The sequence below is a fragment of the Canis aureus genome, chromosome 31 (genome assembly GCF_053574225.1).
Source record: "Canis aureus isolate CA01 chromosome 31, VMU_Caureus_v.1.0, whole genome shotgun sequence".
NCBI lineage: Eukaryota > Metazoa > Chordata > Mammalia > Carnivora > Canidae > Canis > Canis aureus.
In genome coordinates this window covers 11,107,244-11,115,950 of record NC_135641.1, presented here as the reverse complement: position 1 = coordinate 11,115,950, position 8,707 = coordinate 11,107,244, and the positions used below count along the sequence as shown (strand labels likewise).

Here is an 8,707-nt window from a genome sequence, read left to right as displayed (position 1 = left end):
CATATTGAAGTATTAAAATAAAGTAACCAGAAGTCATTTTATTCGACTCATAAAAATCCATCATATATTTTGTACTTCAAAATCACCAACTCATTAGATAATCTGTTACATTTAAAATGACTTGCAGATAAGAAAAGTTCTGCCTTATACTGAACCAAAATTTATCTTCCATCAATTCTAGTTTTTTGTTTTTAATTTTATCCCATCAAAGCTTTTCAAACAAGCTGCTTTCACATATTAGTCCAGAGCTCAAGATCAGTTCCTAATAGATACTCATTATTTGAATAAATGATAGCATCACAAGCCTGAAAATATTTTTAAATAGCTCTTTAATTTTACAAATAATAAGCCAAGATGTTTTATTTCCCTCTCTAAACAATGTGCCATTGTTAGCCCCAGGGGGTGAGGACCAAGAACTGGGAGAGCATTGATTGCTTTTTTTACTCTAAAGTTGATCTTCCTGACTTCTTTAGCAAGGCAATACTTGCAAAAGATAGGCTTTGCCAAAAAAGGAAAGAGTATTGTGGATTTCCCTATGTCTCTTGGGATGGACATTGTAGCTTGCCAATTTCTCCAATACTTAGCTCTTCTTCCTTGCTAACTCAACAAGCATTGATTTTATTTGGCCATCTGGGCAGCACACATTCTGAGAAGGTGGACTTCAGGAGTGAATCACAATGAATTTTACCATTACAATGACCTTATTTCTCTTCCTGCAATTGGTCTGAAGATATGGCCCTGTTCCTGCTGATGTATATAGGGAGAATTCTGCTGTGTGCACAAGGAATGGATTTGCATCTTAATAAAAGAGAAGATGTTCCAGGAGGAAATCCTACTGTCCCCGTGTCCTTCCCATTCAATGTTCTGTCCTGTGAGGAGGATATGACATCATAGTTGCAGTGGGTAACATGTACTGTAGAGGTGACAAACTTAGGGAAGGTTGCCAAAGATGGTACTGAAAAGTATGGTATGTGGTCCTGAGAACATCATGGAGCCACCTCCTGACTCCAGACATCTTTTAGGGTAAGGTTACTAATGATCTTGATTATTGTGTCATGGATGATTAGGAATCCTCTTCCTTACAGGCTAAAGGAATTCTAACTACCATCATACTTTTGATATACCTAACAGTAGGATTGGGGTGGGGGGACTGTCCAGACTCAAGACTTTCATTTAATTTCAAAGACAAAGAAAAAGACCATATGATATATAGGAAGTATAAAGCTCAAATCAACAGTGCTGGGCAGGTAAGCAACTGGAGACTAGATTCAAGTTTTGAACAACCTTCCAGCCCCCAAGTTATGTGGCAGAGGCAGGACTCAGTATTCCCTGCATACCTCTGAATGTCTGGAGTTCCATAGGCAGCTAAGGTGAGGGTTAGCTATCTTGCATGGAACTACTAGGGAAAGTCACCCAGCCAGGGGACATGGAAACAAATCAGTGAGAGACAATGGAAGGCCTGGTCTATCTGGAATACCACCAGACCCTGACCAGGCTGACTGAAGGTTATACCCTCCATCAGCAAATGCTAAAGGAGTGCCTAGGGTAGGCCATACCTTGGAAGTCACTTGCACAAGCAGAATCACAGGAGTGTTTACATGGATCTGCAGTCCCTCCTGCCTCCTGCATAGTTTAACTCACCTTGTGCCACTTCCAATTTTGGGAAGGGCAGGGCAGATCCTTAAAGGGGGCTATTACCTAACAATTGGGACCTGGAGCAAAGATTATATAAAGCGGCCCTTCAGAGAAGGAATTAAATCAGTGACTGCATTGCACTCAGTGGGCTTCCTCTCCTTTCTGCCCAGCAAGGATGGAGCCTGTGAAGAAGCTCAGAGCACTTACAGGAAAACAGAGAAGTGAGACTCTCTGCACAGCTGAGTGCAGAGGGAACCACTGGGCCCAGTGAGGCCTCTCTTTCTAGGCAGGCTCCCCACAACAAAGGGGTGTAGCATTGTGATTCTGACTCTCAGGCTCTGCAGTAGGTACCATCTTTGCTCTGATCCTACTTTCTTAATGCCATTTCTAAAATTTGGTTTCAAAACCAATATCCACTCCCAATAACCAAGTCTGGATTTTCTGTATGCTCATCAATCATTTAAAACTAGCTATATTTTAATTATTTTTAGTTTCTATCTCCACCATTACTTAATTGAAATTATATCCCACCTATTTCTAAAAGAGTTGGAATTCATTTTTTAATTAAGCACTATTTGAAATAGAACAATGGAAAGAAAGAAAGAAAGAAAGAAAGAAAGAAAGAAAGAAAGAAAGAAAGAAAGAAGGAAATAGAACAATGCAAAGACTGCCACTAATCCAATAACCCCTCTGGGGAAATGGGAGGTTTTCACTCAATCATCAATCAATTAAACAGAGAAGCTTCCAGCTGGTTAAGAGGAACAGGGAACTCAAAGAATAATAGGATTACATATTATTACAGTAAAAGAAATTATTAATAAACAAGATCATGACTGTGGATCATCCAGCTGCTGAAAGGTGTAAGCAGATGTGGTCTCTTCCCTAAAGGTCTTACATTATAAAGTGTGCTTGTATGAGAATTTGTTTATGAATCTTGGGCCAATGATCAAAAAGAAGATAAACTAGCACAAGTAATCATCCTATAAATGTTTAATTTTTTTTTTTAACTTTTATTTATTTATGATAGTCACAGAGAGAGAGAGAGAGGCAGAGACACAGGCAGAGGGAGAAGCAGGCTCCATGCACCGGGAGCCCGACGTGGGATTCGATCCCGGGTCTCCAGGATCCTGCCCCGGGGCCAAAGGCAGGCGCCAAACTGCTGCGCCACCCAGGGATCCCTCATCCTATAAATGTTTAATTAAAAATGGTAAACATCCCTACAGTTTATTATCCAATAATCACTAGGCTAAAAGATTGAGTGGAACCAGTTCTCACAACTGCTTTTGCTTGTGTATTTGACGAGAAGGCAACCTCATGGTGGTTGCACTTCTTCATGCAAATCCCGGTGGTTGTTGACTTTTTAGTACCCACAGCCCATTCTGGACTCTGAAAAGAGTTTAAGTACTGGCCTAAATACAAAGTTCATTCTATAAATTCCATTTTGTGTTTCTGTCCACATGCTAAATGGACCTCCAAAGAAGCAAAGAGCTGAATATAGTTTGGGTAAAGAATACTTCACTCATGGCAAGGAAAAACATTCTGGAAGAATCCAAATGAAAGATATCTGATGGGCAATGTGTGAATCATTGGAATAATCTGATTATGTTATGTGCTCACACTTCTGATTCCTAATGTCACACTTTGTAACTCCTTTATCTCTTGAATTTCCCTACAAAACACCATTAAAAGAGGGTAAGGAAGGCTAATGGATATTTTTCTATACCATCAGCATAGAATTAGCAAAAGGGATTTATACTTAGAACTGTAAATTTTTGTCTAGAATGGACATAATTCAGCAAATTTTAAAAGACTAAATATCATTACATATTTTGCCTCCATGTAAGAAAAGCAGATAGAGTACTGGAACTGGATGCCTTATTGCAAACTCAGTGTCTTAAGAATAGATACTTTGCACTCTAATGAAACAATATGAAGCAATTTGAGCCAGCATTGAGCAGCCTCCAAGCCTGATAGGTATTTTTTATATATTTAGTTCAGATATTTTAATATTAATACTTTTAAAATTTCAAAGTATTTTTTTTAAAGAGATGAGCTTTCCATTTGCTGTCTCTTGAGGAAAATATATTTAGAAGTGAGGAGCAGCTCTACCACAGCAGGGAAGACAGATTTTTTTTTCATGTATTAGTTATTAGACTGTAATGCAATAATGAGAGTCTAGGTTTAAGATTGCCTTTTTATTCCTGTAGCCTGCTGAGCATGAAAATGTCTTCTGTGCTTCCCAGTAACAATGTAAATACAGCCTGTCTAGATAGGGTTGGCACATAAACCGTAGCTGGCCATTTGGAGGTTATTTAATCTGAGGCAATTGGCCCCGTGAACCCAGCAGCCTCCCCCCTTCGCATTGACCCAGGCGCCACCTGGCACTGGAGTGGGAGTGAGGAAGTGCAATTCAGGTGGCTCTGGTACCAGAGAAAGCAGGTTCTGGGTCCCTCAGTGAGGTTTCATCGATTCTTCATTTGAAATATCATTTATTGCCGTGGTAGTATTTTCTTTGTCTAAGTAGTTTTTATATTAAAATGTACTCATTTATCTACGCACGTATACATTCTATTTAGAAGAAAAGCAATCGGTGTTTAGAAATCCTCATCCTTATTAATATAAATTATCATGCTTTAAAATAATGAACTACAAAATAAACCTGGATGCTGGTCATTCATTCTAATGCATTACTCAAAAGAAATCCCTTCAAAGTCTCTTGGACTTAGCCTTTCAATACCTGAAGTGTTGTCTGATTTTTTTTTAAAGATTTTATTTATTTATTCATGAGAGACATGAGAGGCAGAGACATAGGCAGAGGGAAGACCTGATGTGGGACTCAATCCCAGGACCCCAGGATCATGTCCTGAGCTGAAGGCAGACGTTTAACCACTGAGCCACCCAGGCGTCCCTGAGAGTGCCTTTCTATTTTATGAAAGTAATTGGGGTTGAAATAGCTGTGGATGGAGGAGGGACTTCAAGAAGATTCTCAGATGAGATGATGTCAATTTTCCAAGTAAGGCAAGTGACAGGTGGTGAATGGGTTGACTGTGTATGTGTTGAAAAAGCACATTAATTCTCTTAAAAATATTTGAGAAAATATAGACCCTAATCAGGCAACACCAAGCAGAAAGTGGTCAGGAGGCTCTACCCACAGGTGCTAGAGGCATCATCTTTGTAGAGAAGATGCAGAAGCAATCCAAAGCAATGGTTTGATTACTAGCACCTCAGTGGTGGCCTTATTTGGGAAAGCATGGTTGACTGCTATTGGCTGTTCAAAAGTTTCACTTTCTCAGATTCAAGCAGTGACTCTGGTGTTGATTTTGGTCTGCTTAGGTCAGCTACCAAGGCTCGAGCACACCCCCAGTCTTAGGGCCTCCTCATTCAAATAGTGCATAGAGGAGGGGTGCCATCTGAGACAGAGGCAGAAGTAGGTGGGACCTCTGGGCAGCTTTGCAGCTTACTTTATCTGGAGCCTAAATCTAGAGCTATAAGGGGACTAGGGGTGTAAATTGGGCTGGGCAAGCAAACTGGGCAATCCACAGCAGGAGGTGGTTTTCTTGTGTAGATGGTGGGGCCAAGCAAAGCCAGATTTCTGCTCCAGGTGGATCACTTGGGGGATGGATCTGAGCAGGCAGTAAGGCAGGCTAGAGATTCTAAAGCCCTAAAGCAAGAGAATGGGGCTGTGGAGAAGGGAGAAGCTTGAGAAAAACAGAAATAAAGTTGCAGGAATGATGGTTACTTGGATGTGGGCAGGTGACAGAGTAGGGAGTGGCAGACAAGCCTGTGTCTCCAGCTAGGTGAGATGGCCATAGAGGGAGGAGGTTTGGTGGGCAAGATTTTGAGTTCAGTTTTAGACTTGTCGCCTGGAACTATAGGAGCATTTGGGGGAGGGAAGCCTAATAACTTAGAGGTGAAGCTATTTATATGTATTACATGTTGCAACACTCGAAGTGCTACTTAAAAACATTTACTCTGTCCTCTTTTGGAAATCTTCCATTTAAGAGCAAAACTCCCTTCATTTGTAAGAGAGAATCTATAATTAGTTTATAGACATGGGGGTCCTCATATTTGGAATGAAATTTACAAAAAATACTGGGAATAATGAACAAAATCCAACCACCAAAACAACCCTCCTCTGAGCTGCTGAACTTCATCTTTCTTCCTCTAATTTTGGTATCCATGCGGGGCCGTTAGAGTAACCACACAGAGTTGACCCATTGCACTGTATCCTACACTGTTTTCTTGCTCTTCTCAAGTTTTCAACCATGGTTCAGGTGTAGAAAGGATGAGATTTTAAGCTTCAAGACTTTAAGACTTCATAAATCCTGAGAGTCTTCATTGTCTGATATTGTTTTGCCTCTGATGTGTAACTAGGAACTATAATATTGGATGCCATCTTCTCCTGAGAAAACCAACCCCAAACGGTGCTTTCTCCAGACACTCGCTTCTCTTGGACATATTTATTCACCAGTTATTTCTTCAGTATCTCATCTATACTACGTACTCTTACCCTTTGCTCTCCTGGGTGAGTGGAATTGGTAGCAACAGGTGCTCAATATTGCATTAAAATCTTAAACATTGTTGGATTTGAAAACATTGTGAGGTTTAAAATTTTTTTTCATAGTGCCAATAGCAAACATTTATATACATATAACCTTTTCAGGAGGGCAGCATTTCGATCAAATGAAGTTCCAATTAAAATGATCTACTAGCATTATTTGTCAATTGTACTTTTTCTAAAAGAATGAATTTACCTTATGCCCTCATCCATTCAATCATTCATTTATCTAGCACATATTTATTAAGTACTTACTACGTGGTTTACAAATTTCAGGTAAGAGAGGTATATATAACAGTGAACAAAAGAAACAAAGACCCCTGCCCTTAATGGATTTACCTTTTCGCAAGGGAAGACAGATCATATCAATACAAAAAGATTTGTGTGTGTCCACTGAATTGCCATAGAACAGCACAGAAACACTCTCATTCTGCCTTTAAACCTATGGAAATAGTACTTGTTATCAAATGCTTACATACAACTTAACAAACTTCTTTGGGTATAGGTCACTTGTTTGTATTGAATATAAGTGATCTCCTTTCCCCCTAATCTAAAAACAGTTGATTAAAATCCATCCCATAACCCAGCCCAGGGTAGTATAAACATATTAGAGAGATCCTTAGGATAACCGGCACACTCTTGTTTCTTTACAGATACGTAGACTGAAACTCAGAGATGTTTATGACTTCTTTGAACGTATGCTATAAGGGTATTGACAATTATTGTAACTGGGTAGGGATAATGCAAGCAATGAGTTTGATTTATTTTCAAAATTAAGTATAAAATCAAGAATCAAACAGTGGGAGTGGCTTAAAATCTTAAGCTAAGTTATCTAAATTGAGTGAATTCAGAATTGGGCAAAAATGAACGATGGTATAGCATTTTCATAGAGACCGTTTCTGGTGCCTCCAAGTAGATATTCATCAATGTTAGAGTGTGATTAAATTATTCTTTCATTGATTACTTTAAGGGACACCTAAGAGGATATAAAAATAAAAGTCAAGGTATCTAAGTGATCCACATATGCTTGCTAACTAAGCCCCCTCTTCTTGTACCTCCCTAGGCAACAAATCCTGAGCACACATCTCTGTGCAGTGAATCATTGCTTTTTAGATCACATTCTCTGAGCAAGAGCAGAGAAATCGATATCTCTTACAAGACTGTAGACGTGCTGGAAACTGATTAGTCATTAACCTGTTTTCACCCCCGCCGTGCTCATGAAGGGAGTCCCGGTGTCTCAGTGGATTTTGAAGAGAAAGTCCTAGTAGCAAACTTTGGAATGGCAGCAGGAATTTGTGAAGGGTCTGTCCCAAAGCCCTTATAGCATCTTCTCATATATTCAGGACCATAAATCCCAATAAATCACTAAAGACGATTTTATGAAATATTTTATGAAATATTTATCACAATTTTGTCGTTTGAGAAATAATGCATCGAATAAGCCAAGGAAGCAGGATCTTTCAAAGACATGCAGAAATCATGGCTCACTAGATGGGAAATGAAAATGAATATATTAATGTCACATTCAGCAGCTTTCCTGATGCTCTAAAAACTGAACCACAGAAAAGTTCCTAAGTGAGCTGGAGGAGTTCATGAGACTTCCAGAAGCCATAAGCTGGCTTTGGTTGTGCGGTTTCTGTATTCACAGACTCTGGTTCAATAAAAATGTAAGTATTATCTGGGTACACAAAACATATTTCACGGTGATAATGAATCTGTTGACATACTGTTCATACTTTATTATATAAATTTTGGTGATGTATTTGCCAGAGAGGAACGAATACACAGGGAAATACTCTGTACTCAGCTCTACAATATGCTCGGGGTTGGCACATGTCTGTTTCTGTCCTTGGCACAGTTTGCTTGCCTGCCTTTATTGAATCAATCAGAGCCCTGTGACATTGGGAGGAGGACGACAGTGTCCTTATTGACTGAGCTAATCTAACTGGATTTGGAATAGGGACTAGAAGACGGGTTATTTTTAAAGCAAAAGCCATTGATTCAATAAGCCTGTCACGCAGCCTGATGATTTGCTACATTTCTAATGAGTCAGGTGTGTCAGTGTGTATGTGAAAGGCGATCAGCCGAGGTGGGGACGGGTGGCCGGCAGTCCCCAGGCGGCGGAGCCCGCACACACCGGCCCTGCACGCAGGCAGGGATGGGGCACTGCTCGGTGCCGCCAGCCGCAGAGCGCTCCTCGCCTCTCGGATTTGCAGGAGCCCCGGGCAAAATGGAAAGGCGTGACCCCACCTTCAAAAATCATCAAGAATTTCAAGATGGTGACAGCGGAACCTTAAACCAAGTGCGGGGGCCCCCCTGCGACTGCAGGAGTCACACGCCCCGACGCCTGCCCTGCCTGCTGGGCTCCGAGGACGGAGCGCTGCCCTCTAGCGTTCCCCAACAAGCGAATTCTCCTTCCTAAAGGTTTCCTTTTTCTCACTTCCTCCGGCCCAGTTGGAGCTTCCACGGGTAGTTTCCTTGGGCATTTTGTCACAAATAAATTGCCATAGATTA

The 8,707-nt window shown here is 40.6% G+C and overlaps 1 long non-coding RNA gene across 1 annotated transcript; it reads left to right on the top strand.

Annotated features, from left to right (window-relative positions):
- Positions 1-903: 903 nt before the first annotated feature.
- Positions 904-7,562, top strand: LOC144302179 (uncharacterized). Its single transcript, XR_013369022.1, has 3 exons — positions 904-1,023; positions 6,010-6,160; positions 7,257-7,562. It is a non-coding gene; the product is annotated as an uncharacterized LOC144302179 (long non-coding RNA).
- The last annotated feature ends 1,145 nt before the right edge of the window (positions 7,563-8,707 follow it).